General features: G+C 39.8%; 1 protein-coding gene across 21 annotated transcripts in view; it reads right to left on the bottom strand.

The window, feature by feature from the left end:
* The window catches only part of EYA4 (EYA transcriptional coactivator and phosphatase 4), a 218536-nt gene that overhangs the window by 114659 nt on the left and 86588 nt on the right, over positions 1 to 17289 (bottom strand). The window contains exon 2 of one of the 21 annotated variants that reach the window (XM_075924214.2): positions 1253 to 1399. The exons of 19 other annotated variants lie outside the window; for them this stretch is intronic. The gene's annotated coding sequence lies outside the window, so the exon portion shown is untranslated. Of the gene's footprint in view, positions 1 to 1252; positions 1400 to 15728; positions 16106 to 17289 lie in introns of those variants that run through there. One more of the 21 variants, XM_006136261.5, reaches the window with a different exon arrangement.

Below are 17289 nucleotides of genomic sequence, written 5' to 3'. Positions count from 1 at the left end.
GACTAGGTAGTACCATGGGTTGGCAGGGTCAGTGCTACTATGGCAGGGTTGGTGAGGCCTGGAGCACCATCAGTGGAGCCGTAGTTTCCCCCGGTGGAACTGAGTGCCCCAGCGCTGGGACCATGGGCTGCTGTGGCAGGACAGTGCAGCTGGTGGTAAGTGGGAGCTGTAGTTGGACTTTCAGAAGGCCTTTGATAAAGGTCCCATGCCAAAGGATCAGAGTTGGGATGGGGAACTAGAGGTAAGGGGGCCAGAAATGACATCTCCGGATCCATCAAAATCTCTTGTTTGGGACCACTCAGGTCCCAAGGGTGCCCAACCAGGGAGGTCCAACCTGTACTATATTTTTTTGTATTAGTGTCTATGATGCCATAGGACTACTCATTATTTTTAAAGTTACAGACTAACACAGCTACCTGCTTGTAATTATTAGAACTGGGAGCACTGGCTGTTGGGAATCTGGAAGCACAGGAAACGGGAAGGAGGGGGGAAGAGATGGGCCAGGCCTGAGTGAGAGCTACAGAGGGGAGCAGCAGCAGCTTTGTAAAGAGGTTTCACCTTTGGTAAATAACAGCCCTGTTGAAGTTTGTTACTACCTTGCTTGCATGATACAACACTACCTCTCTGAGACTATATATGAAGAAAAGCATGGAGGCAAATACAGTAAAAATCTTAAATGGATCTGTACCATAATATCTCTATAGATAGAAATTCTATATGTGAATAAGAGTATAACATAGGAATATACTACTGACTACCTGAACAGAATGGTGACAATGACTGTGGAATGCTAAGGGAGATTACAGAAGCTACACAAACAGAAAAACCAATATTAATGGGATATTTCAACTATCCCCATATTGCCACCACAGGATGGGCTGCAGAGGTAAAATTTCTAGTCACTGTAAATTTGAGGAATTATCCCAGTCCGATGCATCAGTAGAGGTGGTTTTGGAACAAACTGATATTTAACAATAATAAGTCTCCAGGACCCGATGGTATTCACCCAATCGTTCTGAAGGAACTCACATATTAAATGCAGAGTTACTAGCTATGGTATATAACCTGTCACTAAAATCAACTTCTAACCCATATGACTGGAAGACAGGTAATGTAATGTTGGAGTCTCCATAGGTGGCACCAGGCAAATTTAGTTAAAACTATAGTAAAGAATAGAATCATTAGACATACACATGAACATAACATGTCGGGGAAGAGTAAACATGGCTTCTGTAAAGGGAAATCAGCTCACCGTAATCTATTAGAATTCTTCAAGGAGTTAATAAATATGTGGACAAGGATGATCCAGGGACTTTCAGAAGGCCTTTGATAAAGGTCCCTTGCCAAAGGCTTTTTGTTAGGATGGGATAAGAGGCAAAGTCCTCTCATGGATTAGTAACTGGTTAAAGGATAGAAAACAAAGAGTAGAAATAAAGGGTTAATTGTCTCAGATAAATAATGGGGTCATCCAAGAGTCTGAATTGGGACATTTGCTGTTCAACATATTCATAAAATCATCTATAACATCTATAAAAGGAGGTAAATACCAAGGTGGCAAAATTTGCAGATGACACAGTATTGCTCAAAATAATTAAATCCAAAGGAGTTTGCATGGAGTTACAAAGGAATCTCACAAAATTAGATGACTGTGCAACAAAATGGTAGATGAAATTCAATGTAGATAAATGCACAGTAATGCACATTGGAAAACATAATCCCAACTGTACATAAAAGAGCATGGGTTTTAAATTACCTGTTACCACTCAAAGAGATCTTAGAGTCATTGTGGATAGCCCTCTAAAAACCATCTGCTTAATGTGCAACAGCAGTCAAAAAATCTAAAAAATCTGTATACCCACACACATTATGTGCAGTTCTGCTCACCTCACCTCAAAAATGATAAATTAGAATTGAAAAAGATACAGGGAAGGGCAACTAATGTGATTTATGATCTAGAACAGCTTCCATATTAGGAGAGATTAAAAAGACCAGATCTGTTCAGCTCAGAAGAGAGATGAGTAAAAGGGAATAGAACCGAGGAAGTACTTGTTCACACAATGCAGAGTCAACCTATAGAACTTGATTCCAGGGGGTTTGTGAAGGACGGAAGTATAAGTGAGCTCAAAGAAGAATTAGGTAAGTTCATGGAGGACAGGTTCATCAATGGTTATAAGCTAAGGTGGTCAGGGATGCCACCCCATTCTCTGAGTGTCTCTAAATCTCCGATTGCCAGAATATGAGACCGGTGACCGGGGGCAGTCACCTAGTAATTACGCTGTTCATTTCCTCTGGAAACATCTGGCACTGTACACTGGTAGAAGACAGCATACTGGGCTAATCCAGTGGTATGACCTAGTAAGGCCATTCTTATATACTAGTTTTCTGGTGAATTACAGTTGAAATACTGTTTCAGCTATATAAAACTTAAAAGCAAAAATGAATGAAGCTTGCATAAGAACAAAAATACATGGTTCACACATGGAACACCCTGGAAAAAAAATCCCTTACAACACCAAATTCTTAAACGTCACAGTAAATCGTTGCTGAAATGTACTTGAAATTTCTTATAATTGGTGCAATTAATTAGCTGATAATACCAAATTATTTAGAGTTTGCTTCTGCATAGGCAATGACCCAAGAGCCAAATTCAGTTAAAAAAATAAGCCCAACAAACTTGATATTACTGTTGTTTCAAGATCACGAAAGCAGAAAATTAATTTTTCACAATTTTTCAGAATACAGAAGCTGGACATCCTTTATTTTAATAGAATTGGAGTCTAAAAATAGTTTTACAATATCTCACCAATTCTGAAAAAGTTTTATTCTTTAACTACATAGAAGGTCCAGAATAAATTTGCTTTATATGAGATTAACTTTGAGAGTGAACACCAAGAACAGTGAAGACATATTTATCAATTATTAAAACAATTACATCAGATCATCCACAGTCACACACTGATTCAATCAACTTATAATTACAAGGCTAGTTTCTAATGTAGATGATCATGCAATTTTATACTTCAATATAATTGACAGAATTGATGACAAAAAATGGGTTAGGGAACTAGCATCAGGTTTTATATTTTATACTAGCTACCAAAATTACTCAAAAGAAAAAGGGAATTAGTTATGCTGAAAAGTCAGTGAAGCCTGAACCTAAAGGCAATATTATGTAATATTATAGGTCATTTGAATCTCTCATGCTAATTTACTCATTTAGCTCAGCTCATAAAGTAACTGTTTTCCTGCTGCACACCTACCATATACAATCCATCCCATTTTCTTACAGAATATTGTTTCAGCAAGTAAAAGCTGACAATTGTTAATTACTGTACTAAAAAATGTATATCATTTTGAATATACCCAACTCTGAAGAACCTTGTCAAACTTTTGGCTGAAATCATGCCCCTTTGACTTCAAATGCAAGCATGAAAGTGGATTTCAGAAATTGACTCTGACATATGAAATCTTGCACGAAGCACTTCAAAAGTTATGAAAACATCAGAAGTTGTATGGATAAGAGAAACAAGAATGCTGCAGTTCAGGCTATGGGAACAGGACTTGTGTGTCTGAGAATGGAGTTGGAGATAGGAAAGGGTGGGGTTAAGTAGACAGCAGCACCAAAACATTTCCTGTTCCCCTTTCAGCATGAAAGTTTTCTTTTTTTCCCTTCTTTGTGTAGTAAAAACTAAGTGTGCTTCTTCCCCTCCATTGCTTAAGCTCGAAACAGCACGTATCATTTAGCTGATTGCGCATGTCTTAGAAGCTGCTAAACTTTCTGCCAGGGAACTGAGTAAACTTGCAGTGACCAATCACGTTGCGACACGATGGCCAGAAGGAATGTAGAATCCATAAAAGTTTCAGCTCAGGGGATGCTCAAGGTCGACCTTGCTTTGAGCACTGAGCTCCTTTGCTGACCTTGTTTGCAAACAATAAAATAGAGTTGGACCCAGCCTGAAAGTGTGACTCTCTTCTTGAGGCAAATTGAACTAGCCTCCAGGGGACGAAACTAGCAATTTACGCGACATTTGTAAACAAATTTGCAAATTAAAGCAAAGAGAAGTCAGGGAACTGCTCAAGTCATTCTCTGGACTTTATAGGAGTCTGAGGTCTGCTGAGAAATAGCTAATGCCGTGGTCGGCAACAAGTAGATTGGGATCTACCGGTAGATCTTGGACCATCTGACAGGTGATCCTGACTGATTAGCCAGGAAGCTATCAAGCTCTGGCACTTCAGTTGCCCCTCCATCCACTGTCATGCTGCCTCTGCCCTCTGCCTTGGAGCTGCTCCCCCTGGGAGCGTCCTGCTTGTTGTGCAGGATGTGGGAGAGAAAAGAGCAAGTGTCCCTCCTCCCCCCACTTCTGTACCCTACCTCCACACAGACAGAAGGGGATGGAGGGGATGGCAATGCTAATCTCTGTCACTTTCACACACTGTGTGCCGCTCATTCTCACAAACTCCAAACAACCACCCACGTATGTGTTGTCAGGAGATGAGATGTCTCTCATCTCCTGACAACACATACGTGGGTGGTTGTTACTTCTTTTACTGCTTGCAAAGTATGTTGTTTGGTTTTTGACTGGTTTGTGCATTTCATAATTTTCATTTCTCTCTTATGCTTAAATGTAATTCTTTGAGTAGTGAGTTCTAAAATGCCTAACCTGTCTGTGGCTGCAGTAATTATCTCTAAGGTAATTGCTGCTCTTAGAAGTGACTGTCATGTCCTTGCAGTCCCAGAGAAAGGGAGTGCAGGAAGTCTTCGCATGCTGTCCTTGGACACCACTCCTGCAGCTCCCATGGACCAGTAATGGGGAACCATGGCCAGTGTGAGCTGTGGGCTCAGTGCCTGAGCACATGGCACCATGGAGCCATTGCAATACATGTCAGATGCTTTCAGGAGTGGGTGCAGAGCCAGGGCTGGAGTAAGCCTGCCTTAACCCCACTGCTCCTCCACCAGGAAGACGTCTCAGTTAAATGGTGCCCAGCCAGAGCCTGCTTCCTGAACCTTCTCTTACACCCAACCTCCTGCCCCAGACGTGAGTCTCCCTGCACCCAAACTCCTTCCCAAGGCTTGCATCCTGAAACCCCTCCTGGACCCCAACCTCCCCTCCCCCTGGGCTAAGCCCAGAGCCCCTCTTACCCTCCAAACCCTTGGCCCAAGACCAGAGCCTGCATCCCAAATCCTTACCCCAGCCTGGTGAAAGTGAGGGAGGATGGGAGAGGAAGGGGGATAGAGTGAGCAGGGTGAGGCCTAGGAGAAGGGGTGGAGCAGGGGCGGTGCCTAAGAGAAGGGCTGGGAAGGATGTGGGGCAAGGGCATTTAGGTTAGAGGTAGATCTTACATTGCACCTAAATGGAAAAAGTGATCATGTGGTTAAAAAGGTTGGAGACCACTGAGCTAATGCATCTGGGGACATCCCTGACATTAATTTTGTGCATATGTTGTTTTACGCCTTACCTGCTCCCAAATCTCCTTATTTGGTTGATGGCAAAGATTTTTCCAGTCATCTAACCTTTCTCTGAGTAATGAATAAATACTCTCAGGACCCAGGAAATCAATCCCATAATCCCATTCTCTCACAGATCTCACACCAGCCCCATAGAAATATCACAGGGCTAGCAAACTAGATATAACCAATAGACCATGAGGGGTAGTAACACAAAAATTACTTCTGTGCATTTTGTTAAATTAATGCATTACAGTACAGTACCATAAGGTATACTATGTTCATTTGGTATCAGTTTGTGGGATCAACCAAGAATGACACATGCACCTGGCTCATACAAAAAGAAGGCCATGCTGAATCCTCCGTCAGTCACAACAGAAATTTTTTGCCAACTTAATTCAGACCTTGAATTGAAGAGCCTTGATTGCTGAACCTTCCTGAGAGCTACCTTCTATCTCCAGGAACAGAGAAACAACAAAGCCTTCCCTTCCCTCCTCCAAATGAAACAGGAAAATTCCTGGCCTAGAGCCACAACATTCAACTTGTAGGTGCTCTGAAAAAAATCACTGGAATCCAAACAGGTATGTAGTCTTCCTATACACAGAATGAAGAGAAACAAGCTCCTAAGAATAGGATCCAAAAAAGCCAGGAAACTGAGTCAGGAAGCTGGCTAAAATAGCCAATGAGAGATGCAGAGAGGAGGAGTGTTTCTTAAGTCCCATTCCTTTCACAATGTTAGGATACATCTACACAGCAGCATTATTTCAAGATAACTAACATTATTTTGAAATAAAATGCATGTCTACGCAGCAAGCTACTGTTTCAAAATAATGTCAAGATGGAGGACTTCCTACTCTGACTCCTGTAACCCTCATTTTACTAGGAGTAAGGGAGGTCAAAGGAAAAGTGTTCATCTTTCAGCTTCCTGCTGCATAAACAGCATCAAAAACCAAGCTATTTCGACTTCAGCTACGAAATTGACGTAGCTGAAGTTGAGTAGATTAATTCGACTTTTGCTCAGCTGTGTACTTTTAGGCATTAACACTGGGCCGGTAGAAGGCTCTGATTTCTGCTTTTGATGTGCAGCTAGCAGTCCATTTCCTGGAACATGGTGGTTTAAACGCCCAAACTAGTTCTTACAAGAACAGAACCAAGCAAACTTGTAAGTCCTTATAACTTTGAGCCAAGTGGTTAGGAAACTCATAAGAACATAGGACAGACATACTGGGTCAGACCAAAGGTCCATCTAGCCAGTATTTTGACTTCCAACTAGGGGTGTAAAAGAATAGTCAATTAGTCGACTACCAATAAGTCTACCCGCATTTCCCATCCCCGCCCCCCTTACTTCTTCTATATCAGAGGTAGCATGTGGCAGAGGGAAACAGGAGCTGGTGCTGGGGGAGCTGGCTTAAAAAGCTGGTTCCTCCCCAGCAGCATCTCCGGGGTGCCACTTGCAAACCCCCATGCTGCTGCCTCTATCAGAAGCAGCAGTGCAAGGGTTTGGGGGAGGCAGCAGCTCCTGTCCACGGGGGGGGGTCCCAGCAGGGAATTGGGGCCCCCAAAGTAGGGGCTACTACTGCAAAGCAGCCCCGTCCGCTGTCAGCCATTGTGAATAGGTACTGCTTCACCACAGCAGCTCCTACCTGAGGGGGTCCCAACTATGCAATAGGAGTCCACGCGGACAGGGGAAGCTGCTGGCTGGGCTGGCTGCCAGGCTCAGTCCCAGCTTGTGCCAGGACCAAACCCCGGTGCAGCTCTGCAATTTAAAAGGCAGTAGGACAGGAGTGAGCGAAATGGCCTCTGTGGGCCAGATCCGGCCTGATAAGTGGGTTGATCTGGCCCACGGAGGCCCTGCCACTTCCCTACCCCCAGGCCAGCTAAGGCCGGGGAGAGGGTGAAGCGCACAAAGTTTCCTTCCCCCTGCCAACAGAGCTCAGCGCTTAGAAGCACCATGCGCTTCTGGCAGGGCAGGAGGAGACTTTGCGCTTGAAATTTCCTCTGCCCTGCTCAGTGAGTGCAGTGCTTAGAAGCACCACACACTCCTGGCAGGGTGGGAGAAGACTTTGCGCACTCCCCAGCCCCCATGCTCTGATTGTCCTGGGGGAAGAAAGGGGAGCACGTGAAGTCTCTTCACACCACCAGGGGCATGGGCGTGTAGGGGAAACATCTTGGGTAGGGGGGACAAAGACTTCACACACTCCCCCATCCCCAAACCAATCATGGTTTGAGGGTGGGGCCAACAAAGTATCCTGGCCCCGCCCCTTCCACTGCAGCCCATGGTTACTTAAAAAATGTCTGAAGTGGCCCCTGGCAAAAAATTATTACTCACCCCTGCAGTAGGAGCTGGGCAGCCTGCTCCCTGGCTCCTGCCATGATTTAAATTGCAGAATTGTGGCCAGGTTTGGTTCCAGTGCAAACCGGGACTTAGTCAGCTGCCTTCCCCTATCAATTAATTGAATATTCCATAAAAATTCTATCGACTACTTAATGAGTAAAAAAAAATCTCATTTCAACAGCACTACTCCCGACAGTGGCCAATGCCAGGGCCCTTGGGTGAATAAAGTGAACAGAAAATCTTGAAGTGATACATAACCTGTGGTTCATTCCCAGCCCTGACAGATGCTAGGGACACCATCCCTCCCCATTAGGGATGTCAACGTGTAGACAACTGCACAATTAACTAATAAGCCTGGGCTTATCAGTTAATCTTGTCGACTACATGCATTCCCTCTACCTTGCTGCCTCTGTATCAGAGGCAGCAAGGGTGGGGAAACGGGAGCCAGTGCCTATGGGGATCCACTTGCCCCTACCTCACCACTACCGCGTTGCTACCTCTAATAGAAAGGCAGCAGTGCGGAGGGTGAGGGGGACAGGTGGAGCTGATACACACAGCTCCATACATGCAGGTTCTACAGACCCATCTCCCCTGAAAACGCTGCCTCCTACAGCGACAGCAGGGTAGGGGCAGGCAGGTGTCGGTACTGGGAGGAGTCAACATCCCACAGAGAAGCTTCTGTCTGCAGCAAGCCTGGACCTCCTTCCCCTCCCCCCCCACCCCTGCTTTGCCCTGACAGAGAGGCAGAAATGTGGGATGGCATGGGGCTCCCCAGGGGCGGGGTCCGGAGCACACTAGCTGTCCACTACACATCTGGAAACTATCAAATAGTCTTGTAACCACAAAAATTTGATAGTTTCATGACTACTCAATTACACACTAACATCCCTATTGCCCATCCTGGCTAACAGCCACTGAAAAACCTATCCTCCATGAATTTATCTACAGGTTGGACCCCCCCGTGGTCCAACAACCTCAGGACCTGAGCAGGAGAGTTTGCTAGGCCAGGAGAGGTCAGGCTTCTGGGGCTCACCTCCGGGCCCATCAACTCCAGCAAGCATGTCTGATCCTGGCCTGCCTACCAGGCTCCACTGACCGTACCCAGAAGGCTGCCTACACTCTGCGGGGGCTCTACTCTGGCTGCCAGCCCTCCAGTGGGGCCTCACTCATGACCAATGACCTTGTGGATTGCTGGCAGGGCTCCCCGCCTCTAGCGGGACTCTGCTCCGCGCTGCTGTCTGGGGCTGCCTGCCCCAGGCAGGGCTCCACTCTGGGCCACAAGCCCCGCAGCTGCCAGGCTGCTGGCCTGCCAGACCAACTGACCCCAGCTGCTGGAAACCCCTCTGGCTGGGGCTCTCTGGTTCAGCAACATCTGTAGTCCTTCCAGATCACAGCTGTTGCCAGACCAGAGAGTCCTGGATGAGTGAGGTTCAGCCAGTCGCTCTTTTCCGAACTATGTTAAACTATGTTAAAGTCTTGGCCTTCCTAGGGAAGGCCTCTAGCAGGGAAATTCACAGGTTGACTGTGTGCATTGTGAAGAAGTATTTCCTTTTGTTTGTTTTAATCCTGCTGCCTATTAATTTCATTTGGTTACTCCCAGTTCTTGTGTTATGGGAAAAAGAGTAAATAACTTTTCCTCATTTATTTTCTCCACACCAGTCATGAGTTATAGACCTCTATTATATACCCTTAGTTGGCAATTTTCCAAACTAAAAAGTTGTAGTCTTATTATTTTCTTCTCATATGGTGGCCATTCTATACAGTTAATCATTTTCATTGCCTTTCTTTGAAACTTTTTTAATTCCAATACATATTTTTTTGAGAAAAGGTGACCATATCTGCACCACTCTCTTTTGGCCATTGTGTGTGGCATAGACTTGCTCTAAGTTCAACTAATGGATTGGCCCCCTTAAATAAGTGTTGCCCTGCCCATCTTCACTTGCTTAAAGGATTACACTGAGTCTTAGGCTACTCCTAGACTGCAGCGCTTTTCCGGGATACCACAAGAAAAGCAAAAGCAATGCTGCGTCCAAGGAACACGTCCGCTTTTCAGAAAAAATGTTTGGAAAAGGGGATGCACTCTTTCATCATCCCTGTAAACCTCGTTCTAAGAGGAAGAAGGGATGTGTCGAACAAGTGGGTTTTTCTGAAATTTGGAACTGTGTAGACATGCCAAATTTTGGAAAAGCCTCTTTCAACAGAAAAGCGGAAAAAGAGACACAATTTGTTTATGTTTTTCCAACTTATCTTTGTAGTCTAGTAACCTCAGGCATGAGATAGGTGTCCAGACACCTGCCTGAGACAGCAGTTTGCATGCTCAGAGGCAGAAATTTAAGTATCTAGTGAATTTAGAGTTTAGTTTATGGTTGAGGGAGGGGCACCAGGAGAAGCTAGACCCTTTGTGAATCTGAGCCCTTTGATATTTATTCTGCTAGGCTTATTAATTGCCTGGGCTGGAATTTATTCCATCCCATCCAAATTTTGGTTAATTAGTTCATGGATACAATTAACTGTTCAACTTACTAATAATAAGGGTAGCAGATGAGTGACAGTAGCGTGCGACTGAGGCCACACTGTGCTGGTGTTGTACACACATGAAGACAGTCCCTATCCCAGAGAACAGTCAACGATGGGATGCAATCCTGCAACATTTTATAAACTTGTGTTACTATATGCACTGTGAGTAGTCTCATTGTACAGTGTGAACTGTCTCAACGAAGACAAAGTTAAGCATGTATATAAGTGTTTGCAGGATCAAGGCCTGAGTTAAGGCCAAGATGCAACAGGTGGACAAAGTAAATGAATAGGCTGAGAAGAGTGGAGATGAGGGAAGAGTAATATGATTATGTAATATGCACACAGTTTGGCTCACCACTATCAGTTGGCAGAATTCTATAGGCATCCTGGAAGAAGTAAGCACTAAGAAGGGATCTGAAGGAGGACAAAGTAGAGCAACAGAACAGTACAAATTTGATACAGGTATAGGACCTGCTGTAGGATTAGAAGTATTGACCTATTAACATACACTCCTTTGTACACTATTGGCCCAAACTTAATTTTTAGACACCACTTAATGGGAATTGTGGGCATTCAGCCCCTTTGATATGGAGGAGTTTGGAGGAGACAACATTTTTTTTAAATTCATAACTTTGGAATTTCCTATTTTTCTGAGTGTTGTCTGAAATGGATGCTGTACAGTATTTACATATTTGGAGAACAACAAAAACATTTCTATAAAACACTTAAAATTTATATGAAGGCTATATTAACAATCAATGGAGTTCAGCACAGGGGAAAATATGGAAGTGGTACAGGTATGAGAAAGTAATAAATATTCACGTATTATATTCCATCTAGAAAATTACCAAGTACATTGACAGTGCAAAAGAAGTATACAGCTGTCCTTTTCCTTCGGTTTGATATATTTCTGTTCTTACCCTCTAATGACACTAATTTGTTTAGTATTATAACAATTTCTTACACCTGTTGTCAAATAAATAAACTATGTCAGATAACTGAAAATGTCAAACTATTCCCAGTAAATATATTAAAAATCCATTGCTGAATAAACTTATATCTAAGTAACATAATATAACTCCTTTCTTAAGCCATACACATATCCTTACTCATAAAAAAGTACATTCACTAATAGTCACACTAAACTTTAATAATTAAAAACTCATAGGAGAAATAGATCTAGTGCAAGGACAAATAGTGTGTGTTATACTATTCTATCACAGATTGTGGGAAATAAATTATTTTTGAAAAATATTTGAGAGTGCTTAATTAATCAAAATACTCTGAATAATTTTCCCTTTAACAACAATGCCCAAAGACTCACCGGAATGGAGGTTGAAAAGTATTCTCCAATAAATACACACATACATAAGCCTATGATATGTTGCAGATATTAAATATTATAAGGTATATATATTATAGATTTTAAATTGTAGGTTTTAAATGCTACAAGGTATATATTTTATTTGTATTTTGTAATTTGACTTAAGATGTTAATCATTCAGTGGATAGGCACCAATCTCATGCTGCGGGAACATTTACGTTATTTACAATTTACATTTATATAAAAAATATAAATATCATATAGATTCCTCTTAATTATGCACAGTGGGATACACAACCAACTCTCGCTGACATGGAACACGCTAAAATAGGGCAGATCGTTTGCTTATTTTATTATTTATTTTTGTGCATTTATATTGAAGTAATATAGCAAAATAATGTCATAGTTAAGAAATTATTACCACTGTGGGGTTTTTTAAAATGTGGGATAGCTCTTTGACACCAGCACTAATATCTGTATTTACAGTATGAAATATGTAAGTAAATCTCAGAGCATCAACTAATGGTATACTTTTCATTATTAGTCAACAGGGACTACATCTGAGGTAATATAGCACTTAAAATACCACAGAAAGAACCACAAGATGCTTTGATAGATCATGTTTCAGCTCATACGTAAGTATTTCTCTTACTCTCTTTTTTTAGGTTTGGAAATTTAACTGGTTTGTTGATTTACACTAATATGTCCAGGTTTAACACTTTGGACAGATATTTTCATGCCAAAAGTATATATCCTTCAAAAGTGCTCTACTGACAAACTTTCCAACTGTAATTACTTTATGGTGTTTGTTCTATTTTGTTCATATTTTCAATTCTACCACATATTGTTTAATGAAAAGGCAATTATTTTACATCAGGAATCCTTACACTTTATTTTGAACTATTTTATAAATGCAATTAGCATTAAAGCAAACTACTGCCATTTTGCAAGTATAAGAACAACTAGGATTATGAACGTGAAAATGTGTAAAACAAAAACGATACAGTTTAATGTTAAAGGATGTGTTTCTGACAGCTTGACCACTGAATATGTAACAATGATAAAAGTATGTGGCCATTTATATGCATTAGTTGTTTCCACAGTGTTCTCAAGCGTAACTGAGTACTTTAGAAAATAAACACAGTCTGCACTCATACTCATCCCTTAATCAGAAAAAAGAGACTCCTTCTCAACTTAACTTGAAAAGACATCCACATCTTTTTTTTCTACATGAGATGTTGGAATGTTTTGGCCACAAGGTTAAGAAAGATTCTCCCATTTATCACAACCTGCCAAGCACAACAGGGTCACCAATCCAAGCCAGAATTCTACCACTTAACTAATCCAGCTTCATCACAAGCATGAAACTTCAAAGATTTTTTGCCACGGGCAAAAATTAGCTCTTATTTGCTTTAAAACTGAAGTATCAATCAAGTTAAATTGTGCTTTAGCGGAGCTAACGTTTTGAACATTCAGCATAATGTATATTTGCTCCCCAGTCCTGACTCTAATTGAATGCAGAGCTTACCTGGTATAACAATATAACTACTTCTGCAACTTAAAAAAAAATCAGACTGATTTTTAAAGCTGTAACAAAACCTTCTATCTTTTTTCATTTGATTAAAAAGCAAACTTTTATATATCAAAATTCTATGTGAATACAAAACATTCAAATACATACAAGAATACAGAGAATAGGTAATCATAGAGCATAAAAGACATTTTAAAATTGTTTGCATTCTACACTTTTGATTTCAAGATAGATTTAATTGCCAGAGATAGTTTTTTTTTCCGAATTCCATCATTTTGAAATTTTATTGATGTTTTGGTTTCAATTCTATATAAACTATTTGAATATGCTACTTTTAATCAATGCCTTTTAAAAGAATTAAATGAATCCTTTGAAAAAAAGTGATTGTATAATAGAGTTTTTCAAATTCTCATATTTCAGGACACTGTCTTAGAGTTTTCTTATAAACTATACTGTATTTCTTAGAAGTACAACTTTAAGCTAATTCTTAAATATTACTTTAACAGAGATCATATGGAACATGGGCGGTGATACATGAATTAAAAAATTCCTGCTAAGGTTCTATGGGAATGTATTTTTCTATTAGGCTTTATCCATTATTGTTTTGTTAGTTAGTTTGTATATACATGACAGTATATACAAATGTAGCATAACAATACTATTATTGTTTTAATTAAAATATATCATAGTGCAATTACAATTACAAATAAAGAAGCATTTATTCTGAAATTCCAAACTGTATATTTTAAACAATGTTAATTTTTTTCAGCTTGCCATTTTCAAGCAACCCAAAGACCGTATTAATTCTTATTAAATTTACATGTATTTATGTGCTGAGGAAGGAAAGAAAGCAGTAGAAGATAAAGAAATAACAGGTTATACAGTATTAGCATAGCTATAAATTATAATCAGGATATACCGTATTCTCTTATTTGCTTGCTCATTTTACAAAATGCCTGGACCAGTTATTAAATCTTGTTCAACATACATTTATGAAGTCATTTGCCTTTTGTATTTCTTTAACAGCTGTAATTACTTTCTCTATATACATAAATTTAGTTTTGGGGAAATAATGTAAGGTCACGTGGAGACTATAATCTACAGGGTTGATGCTACTTAATTCAGGAAATCATGTCCCATATAAACATATTTCTAAGCCTTGAACAATTGCAACCAAATAATTCTTGCTTAAAAATTCTCTCAAAAAATTCTTGCAAAATTAATATTTAAGCCAAGAATTAAAGAAGTTATTGCTATACCTTTTTAGCATATTAATTTAGTTTAGAAGACAAAAATCACAGTGGCAAAAAAAGGTGCTGAGACAGTTAAAAGTCATTCAGCTGAAATGTATTATATAAAATAGTGAGCAATCTAAGAAAAGAAACATGTAATTGGACACTGCTGCTTGCTGTTAACCAGACCCTAGAAACTAAATTGAAGAACTTATTGGCTGTTATAATTTATCATACCTTTCTTCAAAACAGGTTCCCTAAACAATACAGCTCCCTGTAGCAGTAAATCAATTTTCACAGATGGACAGAAGTAATTTTCCCCCCTGAACTTTGCTTCCTTTACTAGGATAATAAAACAGTACTCCTACAGCAAACCCTGTCTGATTCTCTTGAATGAAACGGACATTTAAGAAGCAGTAATCATTATGCCAACTCACATCATGGCCCCTGAATGCAGCAGAGCAATAGCTTTGCTGTACTCGCCTCCTACTTTGCATTTGAACGTTGTGTACTGCAGCACTCTATGCAAGAACCGATGTAAAAAACATTTTACAGTCAGAACTCATTTTCCAGAAACTATTTATGTTATTACAAACCACATGAAAAAGTTCTCAAAGGTTTTACAAGCAGTAAAATTACAATCAAATATGAACTCCAGACATTTACTCCCGAATGTCATATAACACTTCAGAAAAGTTTACTAGGAAAAGTAAAAGCTAACTTTTTGGGGGGGGAAAGGAGGAGAATTAGTTTGATACATTAGTATAATTACACTTCTTCATCTTCTTTCTTAAACAATTGTCAGATGATGTTAGAAGTATACTAAAATTCAATAGAGACCAAATAAATTAACTTGGTGTACGTACATAATTAGTTATGAAAACAAATATTTCTGCCAAATGTAGTTAATGAATTTCATTTCTAAGTCTCTGAAAAAATGATCATTTCCCATCAGTACATATCTCAATGTTTTAACCATTAAAGATGCCTTAAATTAAATGTATGAAAAATCAATAAATTATTCATAGATTAAAGTATCAGACCTGCATTGCACTTTATTTCCTAAAAAACCTAAAGAATAACAGGGAAAATGAAGCTTTTGGAAAAAATACAACAAGAGAGTTTGAAGAACTCATGATTTCCATGCTCAACTACTGCCCTCAAGAACTACTATTACCAAATAGATTGTGTTAAAATCAAATTCAAAACAACTAGAGAGGAGAAAATATATCCTTTTTTGCAATAAGATCTCATTGTGTATATAGTACCCACTAGTATTTCTCAATTTATCACTAAACTACATGCATTTCAAGCTCTGACATTAAAATCCATCAAAAGCTTACCTCATTTGCCTTGGAAGAACTGAAACAAATTCTCAATGGTGTAAATTTATTCTCCAGAAAAATATTCTTGTGTTATGTTTAGCACCAATAATTTCCACTGTAGAGCATATAAGGTGAGCAGCCAGTTCCAGGACCAGGAAATTCTGTGTAAGTCAGCAGTATTGTCTTCGATTCAGGAACTACTGAAGACACTTTGTTCTCCCTTGAACTGTCACTGTGCCTAGCTCAGTTTAGTTATTTAAGTTAACTAAGAAGAGATCTGAATAGTAAACAAGGCTGGCTCTGACCAATGGCTTTCCACACCCTTCTGTTTATAGTAAGATGACTTGCATTCAGAGGTCACCCCCATCAACAGCTCCTGTCTTTCAGTAGGCATCTAATGCGCTGCATTTATCCCAAGGCTCTTTTAATGAAACCACCTTCCTAGTCTCTGCTTGCCTGCTGTCACTGAGACACATCTGTTCCTTAATATAGGAAGTAACTTTAAGTGTTAAAATATAATATTATAGAAATGAAATAATTTAGCCTACAAACTGCAAGTAACTAAGGTATATTAAGGTAGCTCTATTTATATTTGTAAGTAGCAAAATATACTTTAAAGATTCTAAGATTTATATTAGGCAAAGGACATATGTTTGCCAAGAAAATACTCATCTTATAAATAAAAGAAAAGCAGGCACAAGGATAATGAATTCCATTGTTTGATCTGGACTTGAAAACTATTTAAAAAGACTCCTCCCCAAGAATAATGTATGTGACTGCACTAAATAATATTTACTTGAATATGTTAACATGCTGGAAACAAGAGACAGGGAGTATCCTCAGTGAAAAAGTGCCAAGAAAACCAAAGGTCAAATGCCAGAATCTCAATGCAAACACCACAAAGTCAATTCTATTCTTTATGTGTATTCTTTATGATTGTTCTTTAAAAGGTAGAATAAAAATACAACAGGGTAAATAAAAATAATGTTCATGTATTATGCAGACAATAAATGACAAATTGGTTGTTAGTATTCTGTGTATGCACTAGCATTGCCCCCTCCTCCATTTTTATTATTTTTTACAGCACATGTTCTTATAGACCAAAAGTTGGAAACAAAGCGTATTTCTTGACATTTATTGTAATGCAGGTTATGTCACAATCAATATGTCTAAATAAACTATTTTAAAAATGAGTATGTGCACACACACGGGTTTTCTTAATAAAAGGGACATATTTCCAGAGTTCTACCACTATAAAGGATTTCACTTTCTGCCACCAGGGAAAAAAAAAAAAAATCAGAATTCAAAGCTGGTTTACATGGACACATGAAACTGAAGATGGCACTCTCTCCCCACATGAATATAAACTAACTTGCTGCTTAGGAATAGTCTTTGAGTGAAAGTTACACCTGCAGCACATTTTCGGCACCAGTTTTTGTCACCACTACAAAATTTAAATGACAGACAGCAGCCTGGCTCTGTTAAAGCTAATAAAACATGATTGATGAACTGGGCTAGAAAGCTATGTCACTTCGGATTAGGATATTTGTGCCATCGTTTGACAGCTCCAATCTTTATT

The sequence above is a fragment of the Pelodiscus sinensis genome, chromosome 3 (assembly GCF_052426305.1).
Source record: "Pelodiscus sinensis isolate ZL-2025 chromosome 3, ASM5242630v1, whole genome shotgun sequence".
In the NCBI taxonomy this organism is placed as follows: domain Eukaryota; kingdom Metazoa; phylum Chordata; order Testudines; family Trionychidae; genus Pelodiscus; species Pelodiscus sinensis.
This window is presented reverse-complemented; position numbering and strand designations above follow the sequence as displayed.